The following is a 13,138-nucleotide window of genomic DNA, read 5'->3' on the forward strand; positions in this document are numbered from 1 at the left end:
AACATCAGAACTCATATCACACAACATGAGAACTCATATCACACAACATGAGAACTCATATCACAACATCAGAACTCATATCACACAACATGAGAACTCATATCACACAACATGAGAACTCATTACGGCTGCAGGTAGCCTAGTGGTTAGAGCATTGGACTAGTAACTGAAAGGTTGCAAGATTGAATCCCCGAGCTGAAAAGGTAAAAATCTGTTGTTCTGCCCCTGAACAAGACAGTTAACCCACTGTTCCTAGGCCGTCATTGAAAATAAGAATTTGTTCTTAACTGACTTGCCTAGTTAAATAAAGGCAAACTAAAAAAATAATATCAGAACTCATATTACAACGCCACTTGAGAGGGTTCAACATAAGTTTAGTCGAATTATGCAGAAATTCAATGTTAGTGACTGAATACAACAGACTAGATCTTGGTCTCTGGATAGCAGGTAGCCATAGCACCTCTGCTAATATTCATACAGAGTTGTAGCATCCATCCACATTCCACAATATACCTTGTAGCCTATAGCTGTAGTCATAATGAATCAAAACCTCCTTACCAGATCATTTTAAACTGAGGGCCATATATGATCACAATTTATGTTTTCACAACTGTTTTTGCTTTGAAGCATATTGAATGAAACATACTTTTATCCCATTTAGTTAAAAATAACAGACAGATCACTTAAAATGACTGTATATGTGCATAACCGCGACCCCTAACGTCAGATATCTGAATCTGTCAATGAAAAAAAAAAAACGATAATCTTCGATTTCATTGGCCATTGCCTTTCTCACCGGGGCCTCTCACTGGTTCGTCAAATCTCCACCCTCTCGTACTGTCTCGCGGTGTCAGAGTGCTAGCAGTGAGAAGCAGATGCGCGATTCTGTCCACATTAAATGTTGCGCGAAGGTAAGGCATACTGCCTCTTGTGAAAAGGAACATTCAGAGAGAACCCAGCTATCTACCTAACCTGCACTGAAGTCATTGATTTCAGCATCCCTGGATATTCAGCACTATATCTGAACAGGACATTTATTAAGCTTTTGTCGAAGGTAAGTCACACGTCTTTCAGCATTCTCTGTTTATTATTGCCCATGTAATGCTAACGTCTGTTTGCAATAATTTTCCATTCTCCACATACACAGCCAGCTGCTAGTTAGGACAACCGTCATATGTAGTGCCTTGTTCAGACAGTATAGCAACGGAAATGGCTCTATTTGCCGTACTAGTTTGTTTGCTAGCTAAGTAACTAGCTATCATTGTATTTGATAGGGTGCATTGAAGTTACATGTACAAGTTAGCCTGCCAGCTAGCTCGCTAGCTAACGTTACAGTAGTGGACTAGCAGCCAGCAATGTTTTAAGACATCAGCTGGCAGCTACGTTAGCTACTTCTGGTAGACACACTCGTACAACCACAGCGGGTAACGTTAGCTAGCTAGCTATATGTTTTGCAAGTTGCACAAAAACACTAACTAGGTATGTTGTTCAGTGTAAAGGGATAAAGAAAAGAAGGAAAGCCACATTTGGGTAACTTAGCAGTGTTCACCCTCTTGACATTCTAGCCAGCTCCTGCTAGGTGGCCAGTCTCTCATGCGTTCAACTCTGAACTTCTGAGTTTAGGCGAGTAAACTAGCTAACTATTTCTATCTACCAGACAGTACGACATTAACACTTGAGTTATCCTGTCTGTATAACCACCCAACCACAATCAAAGTAGATTTTACCCTCCTCAGTCCAGTTTTAGAGTTTGGCTATGCCACCATAGTATAAAACTAGTAAATTCATCTAAGGGTCTTTTCACATAGTCATCTTTAAAGCGAACTCTGGGATTAAAAAAAAGAGCAAATAACTCAGTTCTTTGTGTTCACACTAACCTTGCATTTTAATGAGGACTCAACTATTTTGCCAGTTCACTTCACCTATTTTGTGATCCGAGTCACATTGCTATGTTTAGAAAGGACCCAAGATCTTTTTCCAATATTCATTCAATGCACTCTGGGTTTTTACAAATGGCAGGAAAGCAATTCAATCAGAATGTGTCATTGGACAGCAAGATATACCTACTTACTTTGTTGGAAGCTAATAGATTGCATTTTGTTAAAAGATGAGACATAATCATTGTAATCAGAAGATACTATTAACATGTAAATATTATGGTAACAGAATAAATAGCAGAATAACTGCAGATTAAATAATGCTGTCATTGAAAATTGTAAACCCAATGTAGGGTACTGCCCCTTTCAAGAGCTAGAATAAATGTTGTACCCTAGTTTGTGATTCTCACCAAATACAGTATATTATCTCCTCACACTATTCAAACCCCACAATCGAATAAACAGTCTATGAAGCTCTCTTAGCCTATAGATCACATATTGCAAAACAATTATCTGAACTAAACTCCACACATTTGAAGGCATTTCTGTGCGTTCTTGACAATCGCTAATCAATATCCAAAACAGCACTTTTTTTCCCCACAAACCTGCACATCATCTCTCTTTTGTGGCACTAATGTGAGGGTTTATGTCAGGGAAAACGGTGTTTCAGTAGTCTAGTGTGTGGTGCCGGAATAACGACATGTAATCCTGGGGAGATTTTTTTTCACATTACCCCAAAAAAGTGAAGCAAAACGAGCTCAGACCAGCTCTGAAGATTGTTTCGGTTTGCTTCGAGGGCTCTTTTGAGGGGTCTGAGTTCCTTTGGAATGTTCACACTTCAGTTTTTGCAAATGGCATTGAGTTCACCAAAATTGTCTGAAAGGGACCAAGTGTGAAAACAATGTTTGGCACCCCTGATCTTTAAAAAAGACACCACTTTTCAAAAATAAACTGTCACACACCCCAGTCAATTCTATTCTATCCAGCCTCTTCACCAACTAAAGGAGGTTCATCCAGCTTTACTTTGTCCTGTCAAACTGTTTCTGCAGTCTTGGATACAGTGACTTTTTGGGGCTTTTGTGTGCACTGGCTGAGCCCACTTGGCTGTTGTGACTGCATCTCTCTGGTCTGAGAAGCAGTCTTTGCTCTGTGCGCTCTAGCTAGCCTAATGCCTTCACAATGTCACACAATTTTACTTTTTCAACTTTTTTGTTCCAGCCTGAATTTTAAATGGATTAAATTGAGATTGTGTGTCACTGGCCAACACACAATACCCCATAATGTCAAAGTGGAATTATTTTTGTTTGTGTGTGTGTGTGTATGTATGTAATATATATCTCTATATCTCTATCTCTCACACAAAATAAAAAGCTGAAATGTCTTGAGTCAAGTATTCAACCTCTTATGGCAAGCTTAAATAAGTTAAGGAGTAAACATTTGATTAACAAGTCACATGCATTTGCATGGACTCACTCTGTTTCTAATAATAGTGTTTAACATTTATTTTATAATGACTGCCTCAGCTCTGTACCCCACACATACAATTATCTGTAAGGTTCCTCCGTCGAGCAGTGAATTTCAAACACAGAACACAGATTCAACCACAAAGACCAGGGATGTTTTCCAATGCCACGCAAAGAAGGGCACCTATTGGTAGATGGGTAATACAAAAAAAGCAGACATTGAATATCCTTTTGAGCATGATGAAGTTAATAATTACGCTTTGGAGGGTGTATCAATACACCCAGTCACTACAAAGATCCAGATGCCCTTCCAAACTCAGTTGCCGGAGAGGAAGGATACCATTCAGGGATTTCACCTGAGGCCAATTGTGACTTTAAAACGGTTAGAGTTTAATGCTGTGACAGGAGAAAACTGAGGATGGATCAACAAGATTGTAGTTACTCCACAATACTAACCTAAATGACAGTGAAAAGAAGGAAGACTGTATAGAACATAAATATTCTAAAACATGCATCCGGGTTCCAATAATGCACTAAAGTAAAACTCTAAAATGTGGCAAAGAAATTAACTTTTTCTTCAATACAAGGCACTATGTTTGTAGCAAACCCAACACATCACTGAGTACCACTTCATATTTTCAAGCATGGTAGTGGCTGCATCATGTTATGGGTATAATACACTGCTCAAAAAAATAAAGGGAACACTTAAACAACACAATGTAACTCCAAGTCAATCACACTTCTGTGAAATAAAACTGTCCACTTAGAAAGCAACAATGATTGACAATACATTTCACATGCTGTTGTGCAAATTGAATAGACAACAGGTGGAAATTATAGGCAATTAGCAAGACACCCCCAATAAAGGAGTGGTTCTGCAGGTGGGGACCCCAGACCACTTCTCAGTTCCTATGCTTCCTGGTGGATGTTTTGGTCACTTGTGAGTGCTGGCGGTGCTTTCACTCTAGTGGTAGCATGAGACGGAGTCTACAACCCACACAAGTGGCTCAGGTAGTGCAGCTCATCCAGGATGGCACATCAATGCGAGCTGTGGCAAGAAGGTTTGCTGTGTCTGTCAGCGTAGTGTCCAGAGCATGGAGGCGCTACCAGGAGACAGGCCAGTACATCAGGAGACGTGGAGGAGGTCGTAGGAGGGCAACAACCCAGCAGCAGGACCGCTACCTCCGCCTTTGTGCAAGGAGGAGCAGGAGGAGCACTGCCAGAGCCCTGCAAAATGACTTCCAGCAGGCCACAAATGTGCATGTGTCTGCTCAAACGGTCAGAAACAGACTCCATGAGGGTGGTATGAGGGCCCGACGTCCACAGGTGGGGGTTGTGCTTACAGCCCAACACCGTGCAGGACGTTTGGCATTTGCCAGAAAACACCAAGATTGGCAAATTCGCCACTGGCGCCCTGTGCTCTTCACAGATGAAAGCAGGTTCACACTGAGCACGTGACAGAGTCTGGAGACGCCATGGAGAATGTTCTGCTGCCTGCAACATCCTCCAGCATGACCGGTTTGGCGGTGGGTCAGTCATGGTGTGGGGTGGCATTTCTTTGGGGGGCCGCACAGCCCTCCATGTGCTCGCCAGAGGTAGCCTGACTGCCATTAGGTACCGAGATGAGATCCTCAGACCCCTTGTGAGACCATATGCTGGTGCGGTTGGCCCTGGGTTCCTCCTAATGCAAGACAATGCTAGACCTCATGTGGCTGGAGTGTGTCAGCAGTTCCTGCAAGAGGAAGGCATTGATGCTATGGACTGGCCTGCCCGTTCCCCAGACCTGAATCCAATTGAGCACATCTGGGACATCATGTCTCGCTCCATCCACCAACGCCACGTTGCACCACAGACTGTCCAGGAGTTGGCGGATGCTTTAGTCCAGGTCTGGGAGGAGATCCCTCAGGAGACCATCCGCCACCTCATCAGGAGCATGCCCAGGTATTGTAGGGAGGTCATACAGGCACATGGAGGCCACACACACTACTGAGCCTCATTTTGACTTGTTTTAAGGACATTACATCAAAGTTGGATCAGCCTGTAGTGTGGTTTTCCACTTTAATTTTGAGTGTGACTCCAAATCCAGACCTTCATGGGTTGATCAATTGGATTTCCATTGATTATTTTTGTGTGATTTTGTTGTCAGCACATTCAACTATGTAAAGAAAAAAGTATTTAATACGATTATTTCTTTCATTCAGATCTAGGATGTGTTGTTTAAGTGTTCCCTTTATTTTTTTGAGCAGTATATTAATCGGCAAGGACTATGGAGTTGTTTTAGGATAAATAGAAACATAATAGAGCTAAGCAGAGGAAAAATCCTAGAGTAAAACCGTGTTCAGTCTGCTTTCCAGCAGACACTTGGAGACAAAATCACCGTCTGTGTGTGTGTGTGTGTGTGAATACATTCTTTAGGCACTGTATATGCCAAACAATGGTTTGGCCTTGGCAGTGTGCACTTTTGTCAACGACTGTGATTTGTAGTTCACGTGTCCTTCCAAATCCATTTCAAAGTCCTCTCTCCAATGAGTGTCCTTTATCAGCACATTTTGTCATACTTTCTTGAATTATTCTTTCTGTGATTGAAGTGCAGAGCTAGCTGATGCTCAAAGGAACGGTGCATCAGTTGCTATTCAGACTTCCAAAAGAGACTCATCAGTGGAAATGCCTTTTCATTCATAAGCACTTTTTAAAATACCTGGGGACTACATATTCTCTGGAAATGTGATGAATAATGGGCACATTGGGTTCAGAGTTTAATTTGAGATTTCTGCTGCAGGCAATGTTCCCTCTAAACTGTGCGCGCACACGCAGTAGTCCCGAGACGCGCAGCTCCCTGGGACTGCAGTGCAGAAATATCAGCCCACAGAGAGTAGCTTGAGATTAAACTTCACTCAACTTTCTAGAGCAGTGGTCACCAACCGGTCGATCGATTGGTCAATCTCCAAGGCATTCCTAGTCGACCTTCAAACATTTCTGTAAAAACCCTGATAAGTCCTTGTTTCTTTTTAAAAATGTATATGTCTCCTGCTGTTGGTGGTAGGTGCACCCGGGTAGGGGAACGGTTGCCATTTTGAACCATTTCATGTGTCTGAAGGTACAAACTCTCCCTTCCTGGCGGGCCCAGAGAGCAAATCAAGTGCATTAAAGGCCTACTGCTGTCCAATCAGTTGGCTCAGATGATTGTCTCTGCAGTAACGTCGCAGGCATTAAAGAAAGCTAAAGCAAAGTTGATACTGTGAGATTTCAAAATTTATAAAACCATGAGAGGGGCTCAATGAATACAGCAAAGAGCTGCTGTTTTTGACTGAGTTCATGTTTAAGTTCTTACTCAGCACTGTCAACACTTTGTATTCAACACTTTTTTATAAGCCATGAAATGTGTTGTTCCTATTTCCAGTCAATGCTACAACAAGCAGTGCAGTAGTAATGAATGAGTAGGAAAGTGTATCGATAGGCTTGCGTCGTTTGGGTCTTTAATATCAAGGAATATTACACTTTTTCTCTGTTCATTGGAGTAACATGAATTTGTGCATGGAACAGAAATAATGCAGTGCGACTCGAGTTTCGCCATCAGCTGGAAGACGGTGTCTCTTTTTGGTCAGTGTATGAAAGGTAAAGTGGAGGGGTGTTGACAGGCGGACCCTCAGTCTGCTGCTCTCACCCTCCGCTGAGAATGACCATCAGATGCAGGCACCATCAGCAAAGTATTTAAATATGCTCACTCAGCTGTGCTTCACAAGTAATACAACAACATATCCATTACTGGTGTGATCATATAGCCTACCTCAAATTTTGAATTATAAACTGGGTGGTTTGAACCCTGAATGCTGATTGGCTGACAGCTGTGGTATATCAGACCATATACCATGGGTATGACAATATTTATTTTTACTGCTCTAATTACATTGGTAACCAGTTTATAATAGCAATAAGGCACCTCGTAGGTTTGTGGTATATGGCCAATATACCACGGCTAAGGGCTGTCTGCAGGAACTCCGCGTTGCGTCGTGCATAAGGACAGCCCTTAGCCGTGGTATATTGACCAAATACATTTTAAATTCAGTTTTTCACAATTCCTGTCATTTTAATCCTAGTAAAAATTCCCTGTCTTAGGTCAGTTAGGATCACCACTTTTATTTATTTTAAGAATGTGTAATGTCAGAATAATAGAGGTGATTTATTTCAGCTTTTATTTATTTCCTCACATTCCCAGTGGGTCAGAAGTTTACATACTAATTGAGTGTATATGGTAGCATTACCTTAGTATTTGGTAGCATTGTTTAACTTGGGTCAAACGTTTCGGGTAGCCTTCCACAAGCTTCCCACAATAAGTTGGGTGAATTTTGACCCATTCTTCCTGACAGCTGCTGTAACTGAGTCAGGTTTGTAGGCCTCCTTGCTCGCACACACTTTTTCAGTTCTGCCCACACATTTTCTATAGGATTGAGGTCAGGGCTTTGTGATGGCCACTCCAATACCTTGACTTTGTTGTCCTTAAGCCATTTTGCCACAACTTTGGAAGTATGCTTGGGGTCTTTGTCCATTTGGAAGACCCATTTGTGACCAAGCTTTAACTTCCTAACTGATGTCTTGAGATGATGCTTTAATATATCCACATCAATTTCCTTTCTCATGAAGCCATCTATTTTATGAAGTGCACCAGTCCCTCCTGCAGCAACGCACCCCCACAACATGATGCTGCCACCCCTGTGCTTCACTGTTGGAATGGTGTTCTTCGGCTTGCAAGCCTCCCCCCTTTTCCTCCAAACATAACGATGGTCATTATGGCCAAACAGTTATATTTTTGTTTCATCAGACCAGAGGACATTTCTACAAAAAGTACGATCTTTGTCCCCATGTGCAAACTGTAGTCTAGTTTTTTTATGCCGATTTTGGAGCAGTGGCTTCTTCCTTGCTGAGCTGTCTCTCAGGTTATGTGGATATAGGACTCGTTTTACCTATGGATATAGATACTTTTGTACCTGTTTCCTCGAGCATCTTCACAAGGTCCTTTGCTGTTGTTCTGGGATTAATTTGCACTTTTCGCAGTAAAGTACGTTCATCTCTAGGAGACAACGCGTCTCCTTTCTGAGCGGTATGACGGCTGCGTGGTCCCATGGTGTTAATACTTGCGTACTATTGTTTGTACAGATGAACGTGGTACCTTCAGGCGTTTGGAAATTGCTCCCAAGGATGAACCAGACTTGTGGAGGTCTAAAAAATTTTTTTTTCCTTGTGTCTCAGCTGATTTCTTTAGATTTTTCCCATGATGTCAAGCAAAGAGGCACTGAGTTTGAAGGTAGGCCTTCAAATACTTCCACAGGTACACCTCCAATTGACTCAAATTATGTCAATTAGCCTATCAGAAGCTTCTAAAGCCATGACATCATTGTCTGGAATTTTCCAAGCTATTTAAAGGCAGTCAACTTAGTGTATGTAAACTTCTGACCCACTGGAATTGTGATACAGTGAAATAATCTGTGTAAAAAATTGTTGGAAAAATGACTTGTCATGCACAAAGTAGATGTCCTAACTGACTTGCCAAAACTATAGTTTGTTAACAAGAAATTTGTGGAGTGGTTGAAAAACGAGTTTTAATGACTCCAACCTAAGTGTATGTAAACTTCTGACTTCAACTGTACCACACCACCTTGTGCCTTATTGCTTGAATATATATTTTTTTAAAGTCTCACAATAATGCATTGGCAGGAAAGACAGTATGCAGTGATAATTGGCCAAAGTTTACTGCACAAACCTTATTACTACAGTACTGTTTTTAATTGGTTAATGTTGCATAGCTTACATTTAAGTCATGTTAATAAATCTAAGCGGTAGATCTCAGCTTGCTTTTTGACTCTGATCTTGACTCAGGAAAGGTTGGCGACCACGGTTCTAGAGTTTTCCCTGTTAACGCTATCAACGTTTCCCTTTACTCTGGCAATTGTGATCGACTCAACGCAATGTTACCCACTTTCAAGGCAACACTACCCAAATCAAAATATACTGCTCAAAAAAATAAAGGGAACACTTAAACAACACAATGTAACTCCAAGTCAATCACACTTCTGTGAAATCAAACTGTCCACTTAGGAAGCAACACTGATTGACAATACATTTCACATGCTGTTGTGCAAATGGAATAGACAACAGGTGGAAATTATAGGCAATAAGCAAGACACCCCCAATAAAGGAGTGGTTCTGCAGGTGGTGACCACAGACCACTTCTCAGTTCCTATGCTTCCTGGCTGATGTTTTGGTCACTTTTGAATGCTGGCGGTGCTTTCACTCTTGTGGTAGCATGAGACGGAGTCTACAGCCCACAAAAGTGGAAAAGTGGAAAAGAAAAACGTATTTAATAAGATTATTTCTTTCATTCAGATCTAGGATGTGTTTAAGTGTTCCCTTTATTTTTTTTAGCAGTGTACATTTAAAGTAGGCAGAAAGCATCAGAGTAGGATTCTATTGCATTGACATGCACTACTCAGCCCGTACTCTACACAGACCTATGCTGCAGTAGACCTATATGCAAATAGAATGTTGCCATATATGGATGTGTGCCATTTACTTTGAACTAGACTATGTTTACAGCATGATCGGTCGCGAGTAAATGCTTTTGTTTTGAGATCAAAGCGAGAGCTGAATGTATCCACGTTTGCACATTTTGTTCATATCTTTTGCTAGTTAGTGAGTTAATAACCAAGTTACAAATAATTTGTAGTCGGCAATAGGGGAGTGATATCTTCCTACAAGAGCACAAAACATGTTCATTTCTAGACATCTTTGAAAAGTGAGTCAGGTAAAGACTTTTTTTTTTTTTTTTTTTTGTCTTAAAGGGGCAGTGCTGTATTGAGACTTGAAATAAGCTAAGCCAACAGGCCTTGGGTAACTGTTTGATTCTCTGTAATAATGGTATGGTAATAATAATGCATTTTATTTTGTAAAGTTGTTTCTTGCATAAAACAACATTTTCAGTCACCTTGGCCACTGTTAACTGTAACTTAAATTGGGTACACCCTCAGTGTTCAGTCAACGGGCTGGAAGTTGCACTGAATTTTCACTATGTTCAAGTTTGCGCTCGGCATACTTTAGATTTTCTCAAGTGCTAGAAAAAAAATTAGAGGGAACATTGGCCTCAGCCCTGTCTAGTTTGCAGTGTTGTCTGATCAAGTCGCTTCACCTCAGCAGTTTACAGGACTTGCTGCAGCTGCTTCCCCTTCAGGTCAGGCATGGCTCTAGAAAGAATTTGCCTGAATGAAATGCATAGTCCTTTCCCGTCATTGCTTAATCAGGTCATGTCTGAAACGTGAATATGGAAAGATCTACCTGTCTTGACAAGAGCAGGATTGTCAACTACACCTGTTTTCCTTAGCAGGTGTCTGCAAGCTCTGCTGTTTCAGTGGGATGAACTTCTGGACCACATTGGTCTGAGGGGATATTGTTTCTGTGTTCTTACAAGAATTCTTACAACTCTTATGCATGGTGCTGAATTGACTTTTGCTAATTCTTTTGAGCCTGGCTCCACCTCTAAGTGAGGTTTTTCAATATTTTAATGTTGCGAACACACTAAATTGTAATTCCTGCATTTATTTAGAAACGAATGCATTTACAGCTTTGATTAATGCAGCATCAGTGCTAAGTTGATTCAACAGCAATCTTTAGTTCTGGGGCAAGTGTTCAGTTAATTACAAAGCTTTTTTTCCTCTGTGGCTCTCTGTGCTATGTGAAGTAGACCTGTATTAAGGGTGCAGTAGCTGGAGAGGCGGGTGCTGATTGCAGCCAGAGGATCCAGCTACTTTACGAACAGTGGACAAATGGCCTCTACTCTACTTCTCCAGTCAGCTGCTGGAGTCATCTCTTTCCTCAAGGGGCTCGGCTTTGGGCGCATCAGGGCAAAATGCTGAATTATTTTATAAAGTCATTGGGAATACATGGGCCTTTTGATGTGCTTTAGTGGTGGCAGGTAGCCTAGTGGTTAGAGCGTTGGACTAGTAACCAATAGGTTGCAAGATCCAATCCCCCGAGCAGACAAGGTCAAATTCTGTCGTTCTGCCCCTGAACAAGGCAGTTAACCCACTGTTCCTAGACCATCATTGAAAATAAGAATTTGTTCTTAACTGACTTGCCTAGTTAAATAAAGCTGTAAAAAAGAAAGTTAACCGAAAAGTAATGTTTGAAACATGTAGGTGAGGCTAGCTATTCGCTAGGACTACATCAGGCCCAATGTTAAAGGCCTGGCCTGTAGTCTATTTTATTTTAAATGTTGCAGTTATTTCAGTCATGTTATTCAGACTACTTGAGAACTGGAATAGACTACATAGGCGGTTAATGCCCCCAGTGTCTGAACAGATGTGAAAAGCAACATTAGCCAGAGCACTAGGCTACATGTGTGAGGAACCTAGGTTCTGTAGGCTAAATGGTGTGGGGGAATGTAGTGTTCAGCGACGTGTTGGCGTCTCTAATTTGCATGATGAACTAAATTAGTTCTGGGTTTGAACAAGCTTATGTTATCTCAGCATACCATCCCATTCTATTGGGAGCAGTTATCATCTTGGCTAAATTAATGAATGATAAGTTGGGCTGATTATCAGACTGTCAAAAAGTAAGCTAATTATAGTGTATGTGTGAGGCTTTTGTATCAGCTGCATTGCATTATCCTAAAGAGCGACGGTACCGTCTAGCTTCCTGCCACAGATATACACATTTCTTCTGTTTTCCCCTTTTATTGTTTGAAGGAGTCTTGGTAGTTCTACTTCCTGTTCCGTAGCTTTGGAAAGCAACCCTCAACAATGGGCTGCTTTTATGAGCTTTGAAAAGTGCCAGCTGAAGAAATTGTATTGAAGGAATGCTAACATTTCTGTGCCCTGAGGAGATGCCATTGTCTCTGGGGTGTTTGCCTGCCACCCATCAAAGCAGACTCCTAAAGCAGACTGAGTGGCTTTATGACACTTGTTTGGCTTTGTCCTGCCCTGTGGTGGTTTGCTGGGAGGTTATCAGAGGTGGGGCGTCTGGGGCCAGGCATACAGGCAGATGGCCACTCTGTGCTGCTCATACCCTACTGGAGCACACTAGGAAATCCTCTAACTGTCATGTCCTTTTGGGATGTGGCAGTGAAGTGGCAGTGCTTGAACTTCTCCCTTCCTGTTTTCTGGCTAAATTGCATTTCAAGGACCCACGACCACTTGTGCTCTTAACAAATTGTTCCATCGGCTTGTTTTCAGTAAGGCTTACCTACACGGTGTCGACCCTAAGTCATTGTCGTCAGTGACAACTGTATCTAGCGAACAACCAAACCATTATTTAAACATAATACAACTTAGTATGCTGCAGTGGTTTAAATATCCAATTTTAACAATATAACAGCTTTTTCACTAATGTATTTATGAAATTTAATTAACCCAAATCTCTTGGAAATGTAAAAGTCCCCCTGTCAAGGCTGTCTTTCAGGGAAGTCTTTTGAATACTGCACGAATAATTAGAGAAATGGGCTTGGTCCTAGCAGCAGTGTAGACTAATAATGATGCAGCATTTTTACTAACATTCCTAAATCTCTTCTTATTGTCTAGGTTGTATGGAAACGTGAGTTGTAGCTGTAATCAGTGGCTCATGTGACTTCTGTCTTGGTAGTTACAATAGTTCCACGTTTCAACCCATAGCCTACACACACTCATCAGCAACCCTGCTTCCAAGAGCAACAGTTTACAACCAATGAAACCAACCCCGTCCACGCATAATTAGCACTTAGCAGTATGTCTTGATAATCGCGAGTCTCACCTGCAGTGCCTTGATAAGATGCAG

The 13,138-nt window shown here is 41.5% G+C and overlaps 1 protein-coding gene across 1 annotated transcript in view; it reads left to right on the forward strand.

Moving 5' to 3' along the window:
* The first annotated feature begins 855 nt into the window (after positions 1-855).
* Positions 856-13,138, forward strand: part of LOC106593990 (D-glucuronyl C5-epimerase B) — an 87,604-nt gene continuing 75,321 nt past the window's right edge. Inside the window, exon 1 of the mRNA XM_045689558.1 lies at positions 856-1,054. The gene's annotated coding sequence lies outside the window, so the exon portion shown is untranslated. The remainder of the gene's footprint in view (positions 1,055-13,138) is intronic.

This window comes from Salmo salar, chromosome ssa11 (genome assembly GCF_905237065.1).
Source record: "Salmo salar chromosome ssa11, Ssal_v3.1, whole genome shotgun sequence".
Classification (NCBI taxonomy): domain Eukaryota; kingdom Metazoa; phylum Chordata; class Actinopteri; order Salmoniformes; family Salmonidae; genus Salmo; species Salmo salar.